The sequence below is a fragment of the Acinonyx jubatus genome, chromosome D1 (genome assembly GCF_027475565.1).
Source record: "Acinonyx jubatus isolate Ajub_Pintada_27869175 chromosome D1, VMU_Ajub_asm_v1.0, whole genome shotgun sequence".
Lineage (NCBI taxonomy): Eukaryota > Metazoa > Chordata > Mammalia > Carnivora > Felidae > Acinonyx > Acinonyx jubatus.
Window position 1 is genome coordinate 34,070,501 of NC_069390.1, and position 26,330 is coordinate 34,096,830.

The 26,330-nt window shown below is 34.6% G+C and overlaps 1 pseudogene; it reads right to left on the minus strand.

Moving 5' to 3' along the window:
- Positions 1-19,995, minus strand: part of LOC106977254 (NEDD8-activating enzyme E1 regulatory subunit-like) — a 66,331-nt pseudogene extending 46,336 nt beyond the window's left edge.
- Positions 19,996-26,330: the final 6,335 nt, after the last annotated feature.

Sequence of the window (26,330 nt, forward strand, 5' to 3'; positions counted from 1 at the left end):
CAGAATTTTAAAGGAGCTCCCAGGATGATTTTCACCTTGTCCTGAGCTTGCTAAGAAGGCACAGACATGAGCTGCATCTTTCCACAGTGTCGGTTTTATTCAATCATAAAGCAAATTTAACATAATTGTAAAGCAGTTTGAGGATTCCTAACCCAGTGACATTTTGCTGCACATTTACATTGGCTTCATACACATCACACAAAACAAAGTACAGTATAAAGTCGCACAGCAAACAAGATACAATAAAGGGTAAGAAGTTGACAAACCAAACACAAAGTCAGTCTGTGAGCCCACAGTTGAGATGAAGCCATTTTCTGGTCTGGGTCAGCTCCTGGCATTTAACTGCTGATTATATTCAAGCAGTGGAAGATCTCTGTTATGTTTGGAGATCAGTTGGACAGAGCCTTGGGCAGCAGTTGTCTTTTTAACGTGGTCATATATGAAAGGGTCAGAGCCTGGAGAGTCTGACAGTTGGGTGCAAATTCCTCCCTTCTTAAAGGGGTTTAATCAGTCTTGCGCTTTGCAGGTCTCTTCTGGTTGTAGTGATTATCAGCTCTTGGTTCTTCCAGGTTCAAGTGGCTTTATGGTTTATCAATTAGTGCTGTCGGTCTCTGCTGGTTTTTGCTGACATGTTGTCTGGACTGCAGTGCCCTTAGCTGCTTACGTCACTCTGACATGAGTCACTGCTTGACTTGACTGACTCCATCTTATTCTCTACACAGAGAAAAATTAAGATAAGCAAATCTTTGTATCTCCATCATTGTCCCACTTACAACAGAGCAAAATGGAATTTCAGTGCTGTTGTTTTCTGAATCATCAGAAACCTCAATTTCTAAAGTCCAAATTTAAAAAGCCTTTAAGTGAACAATGCTGATACAAAATATTTACAAGAAAACATGGTTTTGGTTCCCTACAGCATTTCTTGAAGACTTCTTCCTTTCGTTATTCAAGCAAAACACATTGGATTTAGACCAGACTGCTGCCTTTCCATATTTTACTGATTTATTTTTGTCAGTTTTTTGTTTTTCTCCTTTAGAATGTAACTTACACTGAAGCAAGAGTTTTGAGTGTTTAGCTTAATGCTTTACTATGACACATAGCATTCAATAACTCTTTGGAGTCAATGAATGAAATTGCTTCTAAAAAGCAATTAAGAAAGCATCTGAAGCACCATGTTAATGCAATGCCTTTATCTGATCTCAAACTTTCTAAATAAGAATTAAATGTTCATACATATGAAGATGCCATAAAATGAGCTTTGATTAGTATTAGAAAATAGAATTGAATTGAAGAAAGTAGCTTCAATCACTTATAAAGTCTTTACTTCCAAAAGTCTTAGTCCACCTAAGTCTAGATCACCCTCCCTCTGTCTTGTTTTCTGAGAATTTATGTAAAATGCAGTTAAGTCCCATTGAAACTTTATAAGATCCTTGAAACCAGGAACTGTGCCGGGTTTCGTTTTGTTTTGTTTTTGGCCGTTGATTATGAATACTCAAGGGTTGGCAGATGACAGATTCTTAGTTAATAACTGATAAAAAAAAAAAAAAAACTATTCACTTGCACTAAAAAAGGCTGATTACTCTATAGAAATAATTTGGAAGACAGTCTCCAGGAAATACCTGTTTCCTGGGCTTTATCCAGTTCAGATTGAAGCTTCTGATTTCTGGCCACAGGACTGAGTGTTTTCATCTACCTCTTATCCCATCTGGTCTGGCAGAGTTTCTTGGGCATGATGTAAACATAAACTTAGATTTTTATTAAAATTTCAGATTCATGGACCATAACCCATTATCTATTGAATCAGAATCTCTCAGGGTGGGAATAAAGAATTTATAGTTTTGATAAGTACCCCAGATTATTATTTATACCCTGAAAATTGAGAATCATGTTGCTTAATGATTATAGCCAAGATCTGGAGTTTACCCATGTAATTTCTTCCAGATTATGGTCCACTTTTCTCTTTCTAGTTTACTAAAATTAGAAGTTATAATTTAATGTTTTTAACTAACAGTCTTTTTAAAACAAACCATGGTGTATAATTTTGTCAAAAGTTTGATCCCAGTTGCAAATTCATTTTTTTGTCTCCAACCAAGCACTCCTAGTTCTGTCATTTAATGGACATTTGCACCTGGCATCTAACATCTACAGTAGAAAATAACTCTCTGCTATTTAGTGGCCAGTGTCTCCAGAACACAGTCTTGCTTAAGTGTGAATTTTATCACTTCGGAAATATTCACGGCTGCCACCCAGACGAACTTGTGGCAATCTGATAATGTGATAAAATTACTCTATGAGTTGCTGGAAATGAGGAGAGGCAAAGTCAACTATATTAGGTGAACTTGAGAGACCAGGAAAGGTGTAGGATCAGCTCTGTCATTTACAGAATGTTGAGTTCACAAAGGACAATGAAAACTAGGCACAAAACAAAGTGTTTGCGTTCAATAAATCACCCCTAGACCCTTGGATTTCAGGGAAAAAGTGATGAAACATTTTTTGTGGAATAACTACCTTTTTATTGATCTCTTTTGGTTTCCAGAGGCTCACTTACTAGAAAACAAAGGGCATATTAGATGGATGTGGCACAGTGGGCATCTATATTTAAATGTTTGTTTAATCAAGAACAATTAAATTTAAACACTGCTCATTAAATAGCTCTATTGATTATTAAAGACAACTATAGAGAATACATGAAATGAATTTAGAAAGCAAAAGGAAAAAAAGACAAAAACAAAAAAAATAAAGATCATCCTGGTACATTTTTATTTTGTACATTTCATCAGTGCTATGGAATCATTAGCATAAGATAACTACATAATGTTAAATTTGTCTTGAAAATAATAGAGTAAAAAATGACTCATTAAAGGTGATTTCTAATATACTTTTAAATTTGAAACTTACAGAGAAAGAATCTTACAATGTGAGAGGCTTTGGGAAATAGACCTTGGATGTATTTTGACAGAGTGCTTTTTCAAAATTCAGAACTGATAATTTTACTCCCCTTAATTTCCAGGGGTTTCCTACTACCACTGGAAAAAAAATCTCAGGCACCTTAATATAGTATAAAATATATTCTTAAATAGACTTTTTTCCAGCTTAACTCTTCTGTCTCCTCTCTTTCCTCCAGTCTGATAGATTCCTAGACTAGTCTTATTTAACATATGCCTTTTTAAAATTATCAGAATATGCTTCCATCTGACAAATCTCTGTTCTTTAACATATTATTTCATTTCTTTTTAATGTCCTTCTGTCTAGAAAAAAAGTATCTTTAACTTTGAATACTCAACTCAAATGTTCACACTCTTAAGAAATCTGAGGCAGAGTTCATTATTTCTGTATTCTTGTATCTCTTGGTTCATGTCACTAATATGGCCCATATCACATTCATTACCTGTCTCTTCAAATAAACGGAGTCCCTCAATTCTGGTACCAGATCTTAAGTTTATTCATATTCATGATACTTATTAGAACAGAACCTAGTACAGATATTCACTAATATTTCAGTGATGAATAAATGATTGAAGATAGAGCAAAACACATTTTTTAAATGTTTATTTATTTTTGAGAGAGACAGAGTGCAAGTGGGGGAGGTGAGAGAGAGAGGGAAACGGAATCTGAAGCAGGCTCTAGGCTCTGAGCTGTCAGCACAGCAGAGCCCAAGCAGGGATCAAACCCATGAACTGAACTGTGAGATCATGACCCAAGCCGAGGTCTGGTGCTTAACTGACTGAGCCACCCAGGTGCCCCAAATCAAAATTTTTCTTAAAGAAACTTTAATTTGATACTTATACTTGGCGTTTTGTTTTGTTTTGTTTTGTTTTATATAAGTTTTATATTATATCCTTCCATCTAACCGTCAGGTTAAATCTTCTGACGTGTGGGGTGATAAGTCTCCTATAGTCTTGAAATTATTTTTGGATCCGAAATCATGCTGAGCCAGGCCAATCTCAGTTGAGTTGAAAATCCCATTTGCATGTGCGTGTGAAAGGATGCATGTGGGTTGAATCTGAGTTATGCCCATGCCCCAAGACTTATTTGTCTCTGATACTAAAATAGGAAACATTTCCAAATTGCTTAGTCATTCAGAATTTGCAGATATTTTTTCTTGTTTCCACAAGAAAATCTGTTTTATCTACATCACAGAGGTTATTATAAAGACAACACTATATAGGAAGCATGGAAAGACTTTATAATGTAAAAAGTATGCTCCAAGCTTTGAGTGTTGTTATCTTTTACCATGGGAAATGGCAGAAAGATGACAGAATAAAGTATCTTTCCTTTTCATGTCTTTCCATTTTTAATTTTTTAAAAGTATGTCTCTTCTTTGAAAACACTAACTTTATAGTGCTTAACCTAATGAAATTAAAACAGGAGTACGACATAATAATTTTATTTTCAGTTCATGAAAAATAATGTATTAGTACTAGAGATTGATTACTGGTAAAGTGCAAAGCCACCTACCGAGATCTGTGCAGGTACAGGGGAACTACATCTTGACTGCAAGTAGTTATTTGACTCAAAGCAGGACAAAGTTTTGGTTTAATTTAGTTTGATAATTTTGAATGAAGTGGCTTTATAATTCTATGGATGTGTTACCTTTGTCTCCAATTCAAAGTATATTTGGTTAAGTCTAGGTCATGATCTCACAGTTTATGAGTTTGAGCCCCGTGTCGGGCTCTGTGCTGTCAGTTCAGAGCCTGGAGTTTGCTTCAGATTCTGTCTCCCTCTCTCTCTGCCCACCGCCCCCCCCCCCCCCCCTCACGCTCTGTCTCTGTCTCTCAAAAAATGAATAAACGTTAAAAAAAATAAATAAGAACATTTCACTGGTTAAGTCTTCAGATTTGGTAATTATAACAACAGGTATATGTGCTTAACTGATTGAGGGCTATAACAAAATCATATCTTTAATCTCTCTCTTGTTCTTCAGTTTTCTTAGCACTGTTCTCATGGTGTTGTTAAGAACATTTAATAAAAATAATTATAAAAATAAAAGCTGAAATGAGAAGTTTCAGTCTCAAGGAACAAGACCACAACACAAGATCAACTGGGAAGTCTGTGTGGCCAAGGCTGAGAATAAATCTATTCACCTGTAGTTCATTTCATCTCTGGAGCCAATAGGAAGTTATATTAATATGTGATGTATGGAGATCTGTCCCATGTTCTCATTCAGAAGATTGGTTTATCTCTCCATCAGAGGAGGAATGAGATGATCTGTTTCAGTATTCAAGACTCCAGATTATTACCACTTACTAAATGACAGCCACAAAAAAATTAAAAAAGTAAAAATTACAGTCACATTCTTACTTCCTTATACATTCAAGTTAACATGAAAACAAAAATGAAGCACTTGGCTTACCCTATCCTACACCGAGAAAGTTAGGTATTTTTTTTTAATGTTTAATTTTCTTGTTGGGGAGAGAGAGAACGGGGGCAGAGAGAAGGAGACAAAGAATCCAAAGCAGGCTCCAGGCTCCAAGCTGTCAGCACAGAGCCCGATGCGGGGCTCAAACTCATGAACTGTGAGATCATGACCTGAGCCAAAGTCAGATGCTTAACCGACTGAGCCATCCAGGTGCCCTGTGATATCATTTCTGAGAAATGTGTAATCCCATAAACAAGCCCATCTGAATGCTTCCTACATTTTTTCTGTGATGTGCCAGAAGAAATAATAATTAATTTTTATTTCAACAAATGGTATACTTGTAGTAAATCAAGTCATTACTTGTCATTTCCACAATTTTCCTCATGCTCTTTGTAAACCCTCCTTCCCACCCTATTTTGTTCTTCCACAGAGCTCATCTCTTTTACATCACTATAGATTAGATTATAGTTTACCAGAACTATGCATAAATTGAATCATAGATCAATGCATTCTCTCCTCCTACTACCCAATCTGTCTTCTCTTACTCAGCATTATTTTTTTGAGATTCATTCATTTTCATAGATATATCAATAGTGCATTTATTTGTTTTGTGGAATAGTATTCTGTTCCATGAATATACCGTAAATTTGTCTATTCAACTGTTAATGTATGTTTGTGTCATTTCTAGTTCTTAACTATTGTAAGTTAAGCTGCTATAAATATTCATGTATTTAATTACTTTCATTTCTCTAGAGTGAATAGGCATAGAATTGCACAATCATTTGCTAGGTATAGATTTACTTTTCTTAAGAAATTGCCAAGATGTTTTCAAAAGTGGTTGCACCATTTTATATTAGTAGCAGCAGTATTTGAGTGTTTACGGTGTATGGGTATACATGGAAGTGAAAAACAATTTTAATTATCTGAGCCTGACCCAAAACTCTTTCACATGTAAATACAAAACACTTTTGCACATTTTAATGTATACACAATTTTCTAGGAATAAGACTACCATGTAAATCTAACATGTTTGTTTGCACTTTATCAAGTGTTGTTCTTCACTTTGGGAAATCTTGTTTTGAATTGCCAGTATAATACATATATATCAATGTGAGAATATCAATATGTCAATATAGTACAACATTATTTGTTATATTCATGGTACTTATGCATTTCAATGAAGATATCTGACTACATAATTATATTTTTAGTGCCATTGTGCATCTATCTACATACTCAAGTACATGGTATTTTATTATACATAAGTTTCCTTTTATTTCTGTTATATATTACAGTTAAGGAATTTTATATGTTAAAAAATGTGTAAAGATATTTTATATTAATACTATTTCACAATAGTTATGTTAAACTAAATCATGTGCACCCCCAAAATTCCAAAGTACTAAACCCAGAACTTGTAAATATGTTATCTTACATAGTAAAAGGGACTTTTCAAATTTGATTAAGTTAAGGATCTTGAGGGGCGCCTGGGTGGCTGGCTCAGTCAGTTGAGCGTCCGACTTCAGCTCAAGTCATGATGTCGCAGTTGATGAGTTCAAGCCCCACATCAGGCTCTGTGCTGACAGCGCAGAGCCTGGAGCCTGCTTTGGATTCTGTGTCTCCCTCTCTCTCTGCCTCTTCCCCGCTCATGCTCTGTCTCTCTCTGTCTTAAAAATAAAGATAAACATTTAAAAAAATTAAAAAAAAAAGAAGTTAAGTATCTTGAAGTGGGGATATTGCTTTGGATTACCCTAACCCAGTGGAATCACAGGGGTTCTTATAAGAGGGAGGCAAGAGATCATAGTCCCTATTAGGAGATGTGACAAGACAGGCATATGAGGTTGGAGTGATATGAAGATGGGACCAGAGCCAAAGAATACAGGTCGCCCCAACATGTTGAAGAAGACGCTGAAATGGATTCTTCATTCAGAGTCTTCAGAAGGAACTAGTCTTGCCAGCACTTTAGCTCAGTGTTACTGGTTTTGGACTTCTCATCTCCAGAACTTGAAGATAATAAATTTGTGTTGTTTTAATCCACTATGTTCATAGAAACTTATTATAGTAGAGCAGAAATACAGTGGAATAGAAATATAATCAAAGGATCATATACTAAAATATATACTACAGAGATCATTTAAAGCTGTGGTAACACTGGGTCCTCAGTGCTTTATTTATGTTTATTGTGGAGACCTATTATGGCATATAAAGTATGCAAAGAATGCATCTTAGGGAGAGATCACACTGACAAGTTTGTCAGTGTTGGCTTGGAAGGTGAGAATAAAGTTGGAGGTAGAGGCCACTTAGGAGCAGTTGAAATCGTAGTGTAATTCTTCTTTGTGTATATGACCTTTTGACTGGACTAGCATCTCAAGGGTAGGAGTAAATTGGCCTTTGTTTCACCTACTCTGAATTATAGATGGCATACAGCTAATTCACAGATAGTTTTTGACTCACTTTAGCTAACTGCTGAAGGTGTTTCCTGCCAAGTGCACAGGAAGGAAAAAATTTTGGTCATTAAATTCTGAAATATTTATCTCAATTTACCAGTAGTGAATTACTACCCAACCAGCTTTACTGAAGATTAAGCACGATTTCAAAAGTCATATTGCTCATAAATTGTATTAATATAATTAACTGAACTGAAATTCCATGAGGTCAGAATCTGTGTCTTTTTTGTTCAGTGATGATTCCCAAGCACCCGTAACAAGATCCATGTGGCACTCAATAAGTATTAATTGAATAGATAAATTATAAGGGAATCTGAGGAATGCTTCTACATCTCATTTGTAGTACCTGAAACTTTTTCTGTTACTGTTCATTTCCCTTTCTGGATATACATTCACTATACTTGATTTAAACTGTGCCATTGCTTTATAGTTTAAGGCATCTAACTAGACCAATTTGTATGACTCCTTTATTAAAATTTCTATATTTTTATGTCAATTTCATTTTCCTAAAGCAAAAATATATTTCTGTAAGTTATGCTCTCAGTATATTTTTGCATAATTATGCCTACTTTGGCTCATCTTTCCTATCTTCAGACATTTTCATTATAACTCAAATTTGACATTTAACTTAGGGAGACGAATTAATGAATATCTACTAGGTTTCAAGCACAAATACTTAATTTTCAAACAATCTTATGGGCTAAATTTTCCATTGTATCAGGAAGGAAGTTGAGAATCAGAGATATTAAGTTACTTGACAGAAATTATACAAATAACAAATGGCACAATTAGAATTTGATTTTGGTTTTCTCTGTCCACAAAATTCAAGTTGTTTTCCCCAAACCCCAGTGGCTTTCTTGTACTGAATCATCTCTTCCAATACTTAAGTGATAATGGACTGAGAGAAATCAATGGCTACAAACCCATCTGTTTCACTTCAACATCCAATTTGCAAAAGAAGAAACAAATGTTAGGTAGAAAATAGAAGATCTGCAAGGGGAGACTTTGAACCTGCACTATCCAAACTATATCAATGTGAAGTGATTCTTCTTATTTGCACCCAAACTCTAGGGCCAGTACCTGGAGAACATATCAAAGAAATACTCTTCTACAAATCAAGTAAGCTGCTGCTGCTGCTTCTTCTTCTTCTTCTTCTTCTTCTTCTTCTTCTTCTTCTTCTTCTTCCTCCTCCTCCTTCTCCTCCTCTTCTTCTTTTTCCTCCTCCTTCTCCTTCTCCTGTTTCACTCTACCTTAGTCAGGGTTCTCCAGAGAAAAAGAACCCTGAGAGAGAGAGACAGACAGACAGGCCGACAGACAGGAAGTAGGAGATTTATAATAGGAATTGGCTCACATGATTGTGGAGGCTGAGATGTCTCAAAATCTGCTATCTGTAAACTAGAGAATAAGGAAAATTGGTGGTATAATTCAGTCCAGTCCAAGTAAGCAGGTCCGAGAGCCAGGGGGAGCTGATGGTTTAAGTTCAAGTCTGAGGTCGAAGGCTCCAGGATGAAGACCACTGATATCCAAGGGCAGAAGATGAATGTTGCAGGTGAAAGAGCAAATTTACCTTTTTACCTTTTTGTTTTCTTCAGGCTCTAAATAGACTGGATGATATACATTGCTGAAGGCCATCTTCTTTACTCAGTCCATCAATTCGATGTTAATTTCTTCTGGAAACCCCCACCCAGAAATAAAGTTTAACCAACTATCAGAGTATCCTTTAGCCCAGTCAGACTGACACAGAAAATTAACCATCCACCGTCTCATCTCCCCCTCCTCTACTTTCTTTTTTTAACCTTCCCCTCCCACTCTTCCTCCTCCTCCTTCTTTGTTCATGCTTGCTGGTAAATATTTTATGTTCTAGAAGAATAAAACAGAAGGAATAGGCTTAAGTTGCAGAAAGAGTGGTGTAGGTTAAACAAAGTTCAAATATTTTGATGAGATATCTGAACAAGGAAATATAATATTGAAAAGAGTAGAGAATCTTACTTCCTCAAGATGTCATAAAGTCCCATTAAAATATGTAAGCACCCTTAGGAAATAAATGAACAACAAATAACATGTCATCTGCTTCTCTCCTTTGTACTCAATAATTCCTCATTCTGGATAAAATCCACATCATAACTTATTTATCTCCAACAAACGTCTATTCTGTACTTGGTAAGTGTCAGTTCCCATAAAATATTGAAGAAAGGTGTGATTCTGTGCCTTTGAAAAGCACAAAGTCAGTTGCGGACCTAAGTGGCTCAGTGAGTTAAGCATCCAACTCTTGATCTTGGCTCAGGTCATGTTCTCAAGGTTTGTGAGATTGAGTTCTGTGTTGGGCTCTGGGCTGACAGTGCAGAGTCTGCTTGGGATTCTCTCTCTCTCTCTGTGTCTCTCCATACCCCTCCCCCATGCTCACTCTCCCTCTCTCTCAAAATAAATAGGTAACTATTAAAAAAATTCTTTTGGGATTCTCTAGTTTGTTGTCCACTAATCCCCCTATGTCCTCCAAGGTTGTTATAACCAAATTGGCTTAGACACATCCCAAGTCAAATCTTTTCGGTCAGGTAAAGCCAATTAAAAGACATCAGTAAGTCCAACAGACTTTTTTCTCTTCTCTTCCTCTCAGTTTTATAAGTGTATATATCAGCAGTTGGCTTAAATGATTGCAATGCAGTCAGTCCTCACTAGAAATAGAGAGGTGTGAACTAAATGCCTCTTTAGCATCTTTTCACCTCGTTTCAGTTCTTTATACCCACTGTTCTGGAAAGGATTCATTATAAAAATATCCAGCCATAACCTTTTTAATATTCATTCTTCTTCTAAGGAAAATGAAATTGCATTATGTTTATAGTTATTGCCATCATTTTCCCTGGGTTATTTCTAGGCCAAAAAGATTTTTACCATCCCTAGCCTGATTTTGAAAATACCATTTATCTCCCGAAAGATGTTCATAGAAAATCTAGATGTACCTTCTATGGTACAGTTAATAATACTCCAGGCCACTGGAAAGTAGAAAATGCCTTTTTTCTTACAGTTCCATCTACCATGTCTTCTTCCCTCTCCCCAGTTTATCTGTAGACCTTCAATTAGGCTTTTGAAGGCAGAAGTGTGCTGGCCATTAGTTCCAGAGTAGAGCACAGAAGAGATGTAAACAGTGCAATAAGAGCAGGTGAAAGAAAAGCTATTCTCTCCTGTTCCAGAAAACAGAAGTGACATCCTTGTAAACTATCAGAATTGCAGTGTCAAGTTCATCCTAGGTGACAATATGTGCAAAGTGTGATGAGAAATCAGTCCATGCTACTTATTCATCATTATTATTCACATAATAAAGATGGAGGCCCTGGGTTAAAGGGCTAATATCTCAGAAGGATAAAAAATATGCATATATAATAAGTTTTTATTTTCCTTGTGAAAAATGATACTCAAATCCAAAGTCATTAGCTAGATAGCTGAGTCTTCCATTCCAAAGTCAGGCTTCTTCACTGGAGTTCCACCTGGCAAAGGGGTTTCTCCATCAGCTCCAGGCTGCCAAAATAGCTTTAGAATAGTGAAAGATGGAGAAATAAACAAGAAACATCTTTAAATCCAGCAGTGTCTATCCGGCCATACTTTAGAGGAAGATGCCTGCCCAACTTTGATTAGAACCAACTTCCTAAACACTCTCACTTGGCAGCTGTAGAAATCTAGTTAAAGGATCCTGGGAACTTCATTCTTTTTCTTCTGAATTCAGAAATTCTTAGAAGAGTAAAACACCACTGAGATTAAAAAGAACAACCACTTATAATCCAAGAATGAGAACATTGTCTTTTTTTAATGTTTTTTCATTGTCATGAACAGATTTAAGGGGCTTTCTTCTTACATAAAAGGAAAAATGCTTTGATAATCAAGGTCATGCTGCATTTTTTTGGTATTCTTGCTTTCCATTGCAGTCACCTCAGATTGAGCTCATGTTCAGATCAACAATCATATGGCTTAGTGCTCTGCCTCCTCCTGTTCTTTTTGCTTCTGAATGCTTGTCTTAGTTCAGTCTTGCCCTCCACACTGCTATTTGTGTCCTTTTAAAATTAATCATGTATTAGTTAGGGTTCTCCAGAGAAATGGAATCAATAAGGTGTGTGTGTGTGTGTGTGTGTGTGTTTGTGTGTGTGTGTTATATAATATGTGTATTTATTTTATACAATATGCAATATCTTTATAGATCATGCATTTATAAATATATATTTGTTTTATATAAAATATATTCTCTTTATTGTATGGAATTAGCTCATTCATTTATAGAGGCTGGTAAATGCAAAATCTGTGGTGGTGATACTGTAGTTCAGGTACAAAGGCCAGAGGCTGCTATACAATTAGGAAGAGATGATATTCTAGTTTCAAGGCCATCACACAGGAGAATTATCTTTTGCTTAGGAGAGGGTCAGCCTTCTGTTCTATGAAGGCCTTTATAACTGACTGGATGACGCCCACCTACTTTACGTAGGACTAAGAACTAGTACAGTTTATTGTTCAAATAATCGCCCTCCTCAGTCAGTTATAAGCAAAGGCAGTTTCTGTTAAAAGCATATCCATATGCTTTTCAATATCTAACGCATGACATGGAACAGTTATAGGGTTACAAGAAACTTTTTTGAAATTTAAAAGAGCGTGTATGTGTATATATGTAAAGCTTTATATTTATACAAAGCTTTGTCTTTATGTATTAAACATCTGGAATTTTGGATCAAATTTCTTTGGGGGTGAGAGAGTGTGAAGGAATGCTAAACTGATTCTAAACAAACAAGATAGTTCAGCTCATTCACTTGTTCATGCCAAGATTTATACCAAAAAGAGGCATGAGACACATGAGTTAAATGATTTCCTTTGGCCCTCAGTGGAAAAGGATATGTTATGATTTTTTTTTTAACTTTTTGTAAATGCCACTAGCAGTTAAATTTTTATAAATGTGATCCACTGGCCTACTGATCAGCAGCCCACATGTTATGAGGCATCAAACATTCTTAAATCTAAGACCTCTAACTTTTGGGTAGTAAATCTAAAATATGCATTTTTCAGAATATTAATAGTTGTACTTCTTAATTTGATAGAACCTTTGATACAAACATTTTAATAAAACTTAGAAATATTAATTAAACTTCCTTGGCGTTTAATTTCCTTTTAAATATGTGCAGAAGGGTTCATGATACCACTGTATCTCATTAGATATTAGAATTTCCCAAATGAGTCTTTGAAAAATGCTATTTGTTCTTTTACTTAGTTTAGAAAACAGTTGAGAGGTCTGTCACTAAGTGCTTTACCTTTCTAATGAATTTTCCATGCATTTGATTTAAAGATTTAAGAATCCAACCCAAGGAAATGCCCTCTGTAGTTCACACAGTGAAAGTATCTATCTGAGCTCCGACTCCCACATACACCTATCCTTTTGATCTTCATAGTCACTGTCACAATGAGCCTTTTTAGGGTATTTCAGTCTATATCTTGTGTTATAATATTTTGTCAATATTTCTCATTCAAATATTATTTGAATTATATTAAGTATATGAGAAACTTTTTCCAAGATCATTATTTAATAGTGTTCAATTTCACAAATGTCTACATGCTAACTTTCCCTAACTTTGCTAACATAAACTATTTTTTTTTAATTCAAGGTAGATAAGACTAAGAGTTTGGGAATTATCTAACTTTATTTGCTTATTTTACAATATTTATTTATTTTGAGAGAGAGAAAGAGAGAGCATGTGTGTACACACATGAGCAGGGGAGGGGCAGAGAGAGAGGGAGAGAGAATCCCAAGCAGGCTCTGTGCTGTCAGTGCAGAGCCCGACACAGGACTCAATCTCACAGACTGTGAGATCATGACCTGAGCTGAAATCAAGAATTGGACACTTAACTGGCTGAGCAACCCCAGGCGCCCCAGTTATTATCTAACTTTAAGTCTCTTCACTGAAGTTTACTTGTGGTTTGGCCTTTGAGATGACTCCATGACATATTTAAGTCTCTGTTTCTATTTCTAAAGTGGGTGAGATAAAAGAACCTACTTTGTATAGGGAGGATTGAGTGAATATTCTATTGAGAATACCCCCAACAATAGACAATTAATATTAGCTGCACATTGTTGGTACTAATAGTGTATGAATTGAACCTATCTCCCTATTTCACACCAATGTTTGGAATGATTGACTCTTCTGAGATTAAACAATGATGCTGTTGTATGTAAATACGTTATAGCTGATAGATTCATCAGAATAGCAAACTCTTTGAGGCTAACCTATATCTTAGTTATTTTAGTGTCATTAATTTTTATCAAGAAACATAGTACAATGTACTATGTACTATAATTTATATACTACTATGTACTATGGTACAAATTAAAGATCAATGAATATTTGATGAGTGAAAAAAAGTGATTAAATAATTGAATGAATGAAAGAGGAAATAGTCTTATAATGGTTAGCTTCTGGCATACAAGAGGCTGCTTCTTTCTCATTGGGTTTACCCCATTCATAAAGACATTCTATCAAAGAATCATATTCATTTTAATGGTAGCCATGAATTTTCATATGAAAAATATGCTGTTACATTTGGTCATTAGCCATGTTTATTCTCTAAATTTCAATTCCATTATTGTAAGAGTTTAGATAGTCCTTTAAAACTAGACTTCGGTTATTCATGAGAAATGTGAGCTTGCAATGCTGCCCATTTCTTCTATATTTGCATATATAAATATTCAAGTTTTTAATTTAAGACAACATGTAAAAATAAACAAAATATAAAAATGAAGTGCCTTCTCAGGGACAGAGATAACCCTACCGTATTCAACCATATTACAGTTATACTGTAACTTCGCAACCAATTTATTATTCTTTACTTATGGTCTCGATCTTGACCATAACACAGAATGGAGTCGGTGAAGTCATTGAATATCTGACTATCTTTCTTCCACTTCGTCTCTTCCAGCTCCCATGGCTAATAGGTTTTCCATTGGGTATCACTTTTAGATATTGACCCATTCTCTTTCTGAATGAAACCTGATAAATTCAGAATGTGTATCATGATCCTCCTTCTCATCAACTATGGGCCCTTGATGCCAAAAGACCTACATAACTGGGATTTTCACTGGATGCCTCTGTTCAGTCACTAGGAGCAGGATTCCCTACCAGCTCTCTTCCTACAGTTTTGACCATCTGTAGTACCAAATGTTTCCTCATTTTTGTAGATTGGTATTTGACATTCTTATCAGAATTCGGGTTTATTATTTGATGTCCATCTGCTTTCCTGAACATTCACGAAAACCTGTATACCTCTTTTCTAGTCTCTCCCTAGGGAAAATACAACATCCTTCTTCCTTATATTCTATCTCACCCTACCCCCAATAATCAGATACTCAAAATGACAGTGATGATCACTGACTTACACTATTTCCTGCTGCCTGTAATGCTATGGCCTACCTGCCTGCTTAATTTCCTTTCTCTGGAACTTTCTCACACACTTGCCACCCAAACATTTCTAAACTTGCCACACCCACTAAATACCATACATACTGGTCTAACAGCTAGAGCCATTATTTACAATTGGGATAAAATTCCTAACCACTGAGCATCTGTTTTCACTTCTTCCTCAACCCTCTTGTCCAAGTTGTCTAGTCCCAGCAATGGTCCATTAAAATTCCAAATCAACAATACTGAGAAAGTCAGACCGATGACTCCTTGTATTATTTGAATCATGTAAAAATCAGACCTTACCCAGCTTCTTAACATCTGTAATATTTTGTTGGTTCAAATGGAGAATAAATTTTAAATTTCAACCTTATAGTTGGTGAAAATGCATAGTTACTACTCCTTAAACTTTTAGGCTTATTTTCCCATTTCTTTAAGACACATTCAATATTTTTAACATTTATTTTACAGTAACAATATTTGTTTTATGTGTCTGCTCATAAAATGTAAAACCATTCAAAAACATAAAATTTGAATATTTTTCTTCATATTATAAAAGTAATACTTGTCATAGAAATTTTTACAAGATTATGAGTAATATAAAAAAGATGATATTTACCGATTGCTTAGTATATGCTATACAATAAATATACTACCCACAGGAACTGAATTAGTCCTCTCAAAACTTATGTAGAGTAGAAACTACTATTATCTTCATTTTTCTCATGTGTAAACTGAAGCACAGAGAAATTAAGTAATTTGCAGAAATCATACAACTAGCTAGCATTTGGTAGGAAATAAATCATATTTTAATAAAATTTATTTTAGGCATACTTTTAAAAATTCCATATCATATTTTCACAATGCTATATTATAATTAGTTTAGGAAATTCCCTAATTCTAGTTTTTTCCATTTTTTCTATTTTTATAAAAATTCAAGTAGCATTATAGAAACAAGCCTGACATCCACTCCTACTAAATTAGTTTCTTAAAGGAAAAAAAAAACTGTTTAGTTCATCTGTTAAGTTCTTTTTCCTTCCTAATCTATCCTCTTTAATCCATATCATTGAATATAGTGACTTAAAAACACATAGTGTGTAATCAATAATTGTTTGTGGAATGATTGATTCACCACTGCGTTATTGAGTTCAGGATTTTGTCAGGCACACATTTAAAGCTGACATTATAGGTTTTCCTAAGCTAATTTTTGAAGTTTCTTGGGACCACTGTAAGAGGCAGAAATATATTCAGAATGGCACCTTCATTTGACCCAATGTGATACATTTTACATGTTAACAAGCTTATGCTTTACAAGTCTTCAGGGTTTTTCATCCTGCAATTTGTTTTTCTACATTATTTAAAGCCTCATTGCATTTTTGATTATATAAAGATGCCAGCAGTAGTAACCGCCATATTTACACTGCAGTAATGGCATGGGCAAAGTTCTAGAACTTTTTGAGAATCCAGTGTATTTCCTCATCACTTGTGTATTTTTATGTATACGTGAATAAATAATCTAAAAGCAAAGTAGGCTTAATATGGTGTATACAAAAAGAGTGGTAAAAAGAAAGAACTTTATTTTGGAGGAAAATTAACAAACTCATTAGCCCCTTCTACTTTATTTAATACTGTCTAAACAATTTTTTGAGCCTTTTTATTTTAAAAGACTTTTTAAGAAAAGTCTATCCTTCCCTTTACCACTGTGTTATAAACTATGCTACTTCATCATTTCTGTTTAACAAAATTTTCTGTGAGAATTTCCAGTTATTCCTATTTTCAGGTACCACATTTGTTGAAGCTCAATACGATGTATTAGAACAAAGCTATGATTTTTATTCACTTAATAATCAGTTTTATTGCAGAAATATGTGTCTTTGTTATATTATTCTTGGTAAAAGTTTTCTTCGTGTTATCACTTCAAGAATTGTGTTCAGGGTGTTATAGTGACATATGAATTCTGCTATTTTCAAACATCTTTTATTCAACATTTAATCACTCATAAACATTATGTTTCAACCTCTCAGTTTTTCTCCCATACATATTAATTTTTAGGAAAAGTGTGAATATGTGGATACTTTTGAAGCCTTGAACATCACTAGGATATATTAGGATCCCTTGAGTAAATAATTTTTTTATGTCTTTCTTTAATAACTACTAATTTTTTTGTCCCAGACTTTACTCTCTATACAACATAAAATATGAAACAGATTTATTATTCTTGAAATGAAAACTCTATGCCTGGCTTACTGTTCTTGAAATAAAAACTTCACTTTGAGTGTATTATCCAACTATTTTCAAAAATTTTAATACCATCTATATGAGGACTTATAAACTATTTTATTCTGAAATATTGTTAAGCTTGCTGATGTATTTATGAAGCTTTTGCAAATTAGCAACAAAATGTTTTCTTGGAAACACACACACACACACACACACACACACACACACACACACACATTAGATTGAAACTAAGAATTCCTTGGCCTGAACTCCAATTCTTCTTCCCAGGTGTATACTCTTTTGAAACTCACCTCACATCTCTGACTCTTTATTATTATTTATAAAAGTTTTATAATAATAATTTCTTTCAATAGAAAATACATCTTGGAAACTGTTTTACACAGAACACTTTGAAAACAAGAACCATGCCTGGTGAGTGGAAATTTATATGCATCCAAAAGTACTTCTTGAAATTCCCTAAATTAATACTAAGTTGCTTTCTTAAAGTTACTCAGAAAACTGTTAAATGCCACTTTGCCAAAAAGAACCTATGGCAGTTGTTTCTTTTGTTGTCAGGAGTGGAGCAAGTACGAGGAAGACTGGTTGGTGGAGCTAGGAGCTTGGAGACCAGTCTTAAGCTGTTTCAATTTAATTGGGAGACTGCAGAGGCAGAAGCTAGTGTAAAAATGGAGATAGACAAAAAGACAGATGATCAATGATGGACGTTGATCCTCTCCAACTAGATCCTGTACTTCTTTCTACAGATATATGGGCCTTCTTTTAGTTTTTTAAAGACTTCCAGATCCTTCCTTCCTCAGTCTTGCAGATTCTAGTTTCTCTTCCTGGAAGTCTGTTTCTGGCCCTCTTCACCTAGTATCACCACTCATATTTTAGGCCTCACTTTCAATGTCATGTCTTCAGGGAAACCTCTCCAACCAACCTCTAAATGGATCAAGTCCATCCTGCTTTATTCGCTTAGAGTTATACAGTATTCCCTCATATACATATGTATATATGCATATATACATATGAGAGAATATATGCATGTATATGTGTGTAGGAAAACAATAAATTTATGAATATATATATGTATATTATTATATATATTATATATATAATATATATTATATATATGAAAACATTCACATAGTTGCATGTAGACTGTTAATCTGAAAATTACCAGGAAACTGTCTCTGAACAAACATTATTGACAATGAATTCCAGTTTCTCTGGAATTTCTCCTAAAATAACACAAAAGTGAATAAAGTTAACATTTTAAGAGGGTAGTTTTAGATTAGGCATTTGGATTGATTGACTAAAGTTTAGGTAATTTTCCTGTGAAGATTAACTGATACAGGACTTCCTGGAAGTTTTATTTGGAGTGATGCAGGTAATTAAAAATCAGAAAAAGGAGGAGGAGGAGAAGAGGGAGAAGGAGAAGGGGAAGAGAGGAGAGGAGGTGATGGAGGCAGAAGGGAGGGGAGGAGACAGGAGAGGAAAGGAGAGGAAGGGAGGGGAGGGGAGAGGAGGGGATGGGTGAGGAGAGGAGAGGAGAGGAGAGGAGAGGAGAGGAGGCCGAGGAGGAGGAGGAGGAGGAGGAGGAGGAAGAGGAGAACACTTTGCATGTAAGATATTGATTCTTTTCTTTCCAATTTTTCAACACTTATCGTTGACATTCAGTATGGCCAGGGGTAAAGAAAGTGGACATTACAGTGGCCACTCTCATTTACTTGCTATGTAACTTAACTTCTCTGATCTAATCTCCTTACCTTAAATTTGTGATAACGTTAGGAATTGTTATGATGCAATGTATATAACGTGGCTAGATTTTTCTAGCACACTAAGAACTCTTCAGCAATAATTAAGGTTGCTCTGCCCTTTATCCCACTCCCCACCCCAAAGAAAACTGTATTAGTTCACACCTTTAAGTAGCTAAAATACTTTCCCTGCAAGTAAACTGTTTTTTTTTCCAGTTTTTAAACACACTTATTTGATCCTTCTTCCAATGCTGACTGTAGTTGAGCCTCTTTCTGCTTATCAGCCAAATACATATTCATATGTTAAAAATCTGTGCATTATTTAAAGAATTTTAATATTAGAAACAATTTAGTTACAAGCTATGCATTTAAGAATAATTTCTCATACTTGTTCTGATGTAAACAAGGATTTATTTCATATTGAAACATTAACAAATGTCTATTAATTATGTAGGAATTAGTAATTTAGTTTACTACAGAAATATTCATCTTCGAAATTGTTTGGAAACATTAATATTCTATTTCTCATGATTAATGTAGGGTCATTCTCTTCTTGAATACATAATATATTATATTATTTACATTACTTTACCTCATAACTTATTACATCTTTAGGCACGTTAGCAATGGCGTTTAGAAACATTTAAAACATTTAAATTTTAACAGAATTGTTTGGTAATGACAGGAGTTGCAAATAGAAACTTTATGAATAATTATGTCTGAGACTATGGTGATAACTTACCTTTGTAAGTAGTACTTTTACTATTTAGATACCAACTTTTCTTCTCCATTACCTAATAGTCTAAATTCCTCTTCCCGCAGACCAAACCCATCAATATCTTGATATAACCATAGCTCTCCACAATTGAAGCTTTCTCTCTAGTACTATACATATGCTACTTTTCACTCCCATCAGCCTCCATCTGTTCTGTCCTTCCATTTTTATATTATGTAAGATTCATTGCTCTTCCTCAACTCTTTTTTTCCTCAGGTCAAAGTCCCATGTATCTTTTAAGATAACACTTAGTTTCTAGATTCATGTCTCCTTTATGGCATTTCGTAAGACTTCCCCAAAGAATAAATTTCTCACTTAAACACAAATTTTCAGAAGGGTTAATGTACGTATTTTTCCATTACAAAGAAATTGTCAATACCATTACAGAAGTAAAAGAAAGTAGCAAAAATATATCCAAAAGACCATAAAAACTCCTATAATCCTACCTACCTAGAAATTATTTCCTTTCTTATGTATCCTCATATGTGTATATAAACATATTTAAATATTTTTTTATAAAAACAATTATATTACCACACAAAATGATAGCTTATTCAGTTTAATAAATAGGATTAAATGATAGCAGACACAAAAGTCAGACTTAATCTGGATTCAAACCAAGACACTAGCTGTGTGACCTTAGGTAAAATACTCCTTTAAGTCTCCATTTCCTCTTATGCAAAATAGGAGTAATAGTAGTTAGTATTAATACCTGAATAAGTCATTTCAGTAAATGTAATGGCACTGTTTAATGTATAAGAATTTTTATATAAGTTGGTTTATTTTGAGTTTAACTCAAAGTTTAAAGTTAAACTAAAAGTTAAACTAAAGTTAAAGTTCAATTATGTAATACTTTATGTAGTATTTTCTAATGTAAAGATACATGCAACTTTGAAACCTAATAATAAAACAAACACACAAAAATGTGAATTACTTAAAAACAAGAATATTATTAGGCTTGCTAAAGTTAACTTTGGATTCATTTTCATTCACAGAGCACAGAATGACCACTGTCCTAAATTATCTATTTAGTATTCTCAATTTTTGTGCATGAATTTATCAGACACATGTGTACTTCTAAACATTATTTTTAGTTTTGTTTTTCTTTCGAACATTATTTTTTAATGTTTGTTTGTTTGTTTGTTTATGTGTGTGTGTATGAGAGAGAGAGAGAGAGAGAGAGAGAGAGAGAGAGAGAGAGGTGGGGAAGTGACACACCTGGCCTGGACTAAATGCTACCCTGGCCTGGACCAAACTTTAGACAGGTTTCTTCCTAACTATAGGTTTCTGAGCTCCCTTTTCTTAGAGCATTTACCTAAAAAGTTTCTGGATGCTGCAGCTAGGACTTTCAGTACAATGTTGAAAGAAAAGTGTTGAGAATGGGCATGCTTGTCTTGTTCCTGATCTTAGAGGAAAAATTTTCAGCTTTTCACCATTGAGTTTGTTAACTGTGTGTGTTTTTCACACATGGTCTTTAATCTGTTGAGGTATGTTTCCACTAATCTACTTTATTGAGAGTTTTATCAGTAATGGATGTTGAATTTTGTCAAAAGCTTTTTCTGCATGATTTTCTGAGATGATCATTTTTATCCTTAATTTTAACATATTACATTGATTTTTCTGTAGATATTGAACCATTCTTGCACCCCAAGAATAAATCACACTTGATCATAGTGAATGATTTTTCAATGCATTGTTGAATTTAGTTTGCTAATATTTTGTTGTGGATTAGAACATTGATGTTCATCAAAAATATTGGGCTATAATTTTTCTTTTTATTTCAGGGTCTTTCTCTGATTTTGGTATCAGAATAATGCTGGTCCCATAGAATGTATTTAGAAGTTTCCCTTTCTCTTCTATTTTTTGAAAGGATAAGTATTAACTCTTCTTAAACGTTTGGTAGATTTCACCTGTGATGCCATTTGGCCCTAGACTTCTTTTGTTAGGAGGTGTTTTTTTGATTGCCAATTCAATTTTATTACTAGTAATTTCTCTGTTTAGATTTACTCTATCTTCCTGATTCAGTCTTGGAAGAGTGTATCTTTATAGTTTCTACTAGGTTTTCCAATTGTCGACAAACAGTTTTCATCATAGTCTCTATAAACCTGTGTAATTCTGTGGTGTCAGTTGTTACGTCCCTTTCATTTTTGATTTTATCTATTTGAGTACTCTCTTATGAGTAGCAAATATTTTTAAGTGGGCAAACCATCCATCCATCTCAGTGAGGTTCTATTACTCTCTGAGCTTCCTGACTGGGACAGTTATCTTTCCTGTTGGTTTCTGTTGTAATCTTTATTCCACCACTTGTGCTAATTTCTCAACTTTTAATTACTAGTTTCATCTATCCCTGTCTGGTTTCAAACATAAAATAGTGACTTTAGAAAACTTAACACACAGGTTGCTTTCTGACAGGACATTGGAAGCTCACCACATCAAAGACAAAATGAAAGGAAAATAATTCCTGGAGTGGAATAGAAAAAAGCAACCCCATAGGTTAGGGATCATGTGGGGAAGAGTGGTTTTGTAGCAGAGAACCCTACTGAAATGCATGTACTCAGTCATTTTTATTCACTTTATGCTTACTTCAAGATTTAAATTCTATGAAGGGAGACTCCCATATCTTGAGTCCATATGTTGAGTAGGGCTGGACATGTGATACATGTCCATGGACATGATACATGTGAACTATGTGTGGGGTATTCCATTCTATATCATGTGAGGAGGAGACCACCCTCCAAAAGGAAATCAGTTATTAGTAGGGAGGGAGAAGGAGTGATGAGACAAGATCTCCATTTATTGTTTGTGAGCACTCTGAACTCAATAATTATGTTGGTTTGTTGTTGACTTTGATTCGAAGTTCCTAGCATAATGATGTCACAGAGAGGAAGCTTAATAAATGGATGCTGACTCATAGTGCTGCAGTAAATAAAATTGACACATTTTAATAACATGGTTATAAACATAAAACATCTATTTTCCTCAGCAATTGATTTTCATTCTCCTCTTTATCCTAAGAAGTATATCCTAAAAAATGATCAGAAGAAGAAAAACAATTTATCAAAAAATGAACTCAAAATATGCACTAGATACAGCAGATATGATGGTAAGACCAATGAGATGTCTTCATTGTAGGGGCTCCCAGTTTATCAGGAGAGAAATTCATGTAGACCACGGATTTCTGATACCAGGTATCATAGAGGCTGATATCAAGATTGATACTCATCACCACATTAGCTAAAATAAACCCAACCTGAAAACAGCCCAAACCTCCCATCACAAGGGAATGGTTTTATAAATTTTCTCAAGTGTTCTCAATGGAATATTGTTCAGACACTGAGTACAAATAGGAAGCCTATGGCAACCTAGAAACATTAAAAACAAAATACAAAATGATGTGGGTTATATATAATTGTGACTATGAAAATATAATTTATTTATATGACCATAAAAGACTTGGAGACAATACAGAGAAATGAAAGCAGTTATTGTGAGAAAAGAAGATGCTTTATTTTTCAATTCTTAAGGCTGTTATAATATTGTTATACAATAAATTAAATTTACAGGGAAAAGTTGGAACTATTTATTCAGTTCTGTCATTATTCAACAACAACAAAATAGTCTAAATTTTTTTCCCTAACCTGTTAATGGGATTTAATTCTATTCTTTAACTTACAGCTGTGGTTTCTGCTCTGAATGCCTGTGGAGACTGTCATTCTGTGTTAGTCTTTATTTATTCCTCATTAATTCTTGTTGGCTTTGTTCCCTGGGAGCACCTGTATTTTGTGGGCTATGGAAGGAAATGCATAGGTGGTTCAGTTAGATCTTAGTTAGAATAAATGGCTGCTTTTTACCCTTGCTAATGTATGTTGTATTTTTTTTTTTTATTCCTCTCCAATAGCACATCTCTATGTAGGAGTCCCAAGTGCCTTGCACTCTCCAATCCAAACTGAAAACCTCATCTTTCCTCAAAATCTTCTCTTTCACCTTGATCCTATAATTCTGTGGAATTCTCTGAAGTGTGCAGGTTGTAACATTTTCTGTAAACATAAGATCAGTGACCAATTTCTGAAGATTTTGACATCACTACTGTAGGCATATTATGTAGACATCAGCTCTTTGTTTTCACCTACCTTGTCTTTTTAACAGTGTCTTGCTGTTTTGCTCAGCCTTTTTTTTTTTTTCCTATTCTAATACTGCCTACAGACTGCTGCTACATCCTTCTGACATGGACCAAATTACATGGCATTTCTGCTTTAAAACCTCTGAAAGACTCCCCATGAATTACTTAAGTAAAGTTGAAATTCTGTAGCTCAAAGTTCTACCCAGGTTCGTAACATTATCTTCTACGAGTGTCCTACTCCAACTATATAAACTAACCAAACTGGCAAACTTCTTATACTTGGATCCCATAACTGACTCTACTATCTCAATATCTTTGTTCATTTTGTTTTTCCCTTACCTGGAATGTCCTCTCCCAATTCTGACCCTAATAATTCTAAATTCCCCTATCATTAAAGAAATGTTAAACAATTACCCATTTTGTAATGTTTTTGTTATCTTTCGAAAAAGATTTGATTTGGAATAGATAGTAATAGTTATTATTCCAAATATATTTCCTTTCTTTCAAGCCAAAGTGAAGTTTGCATTCTCCCCTTCTACATTACTTAATATAGTTTATTATAATCTAAATTGTGATTGGACTGTGCCTATCTGAGCACAGGTACAATACCTTTTTCATCTGCGTATCTACCTGCAGCATCCAGCACAGTGCCTAGCTTGGTTTTTGTGAATCAAAGGTGGGCTCCAAAATTGTGGAAAATAATGTATAGGATTAGAGAGCTTAAATTTTTATTTCCAGCTTAATTGTCTTTGATTCAGAGAAAATATACAATGGGAAATCAGAAGGGGTCTTACAGATGGAAGAAAAGAAGAGAAAGATGAGTGAGAGAGGCTAAAATAATAAGTTCCTTCTAGAATTTGAAGGCTAAATTAATCTTTAATAAGTTTAGAGTAATAGCTTTCCGTGTGCGTGGGGGGGGAGGGTACTCCAAACCAAGCAGTTTGAGTGTGTCAGCTGAATAAATGCATTAGTGAAATACTGTATTTTATCTTCTGTCTCTGAATGTTTTGATCAATTCATTTTTAATGATTTTATTAAGTGGCCTTATTTTTTTATTTTATTAGAAACATCAATTTCATAACTGGCACCCCTGCTAGAGTCTGTAGTTGCTGGTAAGAAAATGTCAGTACTGCATGGAAACTAGCATAGTTGAACAAGCCTGGATAGATATTCATATCAGCGGGCCTGATTTACATTTCCACTTTACCCCCTAGTATTCACTCCAGACAAAATTTTGGACACAAGCATGTTAGCATTCACTGAAGTGATTTTTCTTCAGCCTTCAGTAATTTCACTGGCTGATGAGAGTGAAGTCACAATTAAACCAGCTTTGCCCAAGGAATACAAGCACTAAACTGAGTAGTTGTTCTTTCTTATAGAGTTCTAGACTTCTTTTTCTCTCCCCAATATGAATAGGTATTTCTTCTCACCAGCTCCAGCAGGGTCTCCACTCAGGGTCAAAACTTTCCCATATTCATCCATAGATACTTATTTTGTTTGTCATATTATCTTAACCTAGACACTCAAATATTTCCTTTAAAGTATTTTAATTCTTGACTCTCATATACCTATTGCTCCTACAGAATTAATTCCAGGCTTCTCTCTGTTTACTCTGCCATCTCTTTTTTCTGCAGTTTACTTTTTACCATTTTACAGCTGATGCTGATTATATTGCCCTACTTCTTGGACATGTCCCTTCTACTTATTGCTGTGTACCAAAACAAGCATTCAGATGGCTGCTCTACACAACAGTTAAAATGTATGGTTGATAATATTAAAAGCTAAGATCAAGTAAAAATCTAATACATGCAAGATTCCATGCTGTGTTTCACATTCTTGTATTTTGTCTTAATAAGTAACCTAAAAAGTAAGTGCTATCCTAACTTCAAGAAGGAATTGGAAAAGGTTAAGTAATTTGCCTGGAATGACCAAGCAAGTATGTCCCAGAGCCAAGATTCATATGCCAGCACCTTGCTGTAAAGCCTGAACTCTTAGTCAACAACGTTTTGTTTTGTTTTGTTGTGTGTTTTGATTTCTATTTATTTGGGAATTCTGGATCACTTGAAATGAGTAGAGTATGGTTGACAAGATGTGAGGTGAGGATGTGAGGGGTCCGTGAGATTATCTTCTGCTTTGTATTTTTGGGAAGGTCAGTTAGCATCACTGAGATTTGTGTTTCTCATCTATGAATGGTCAATTGTAATGTTTTCACCCCACTGTGTTATCTTAAG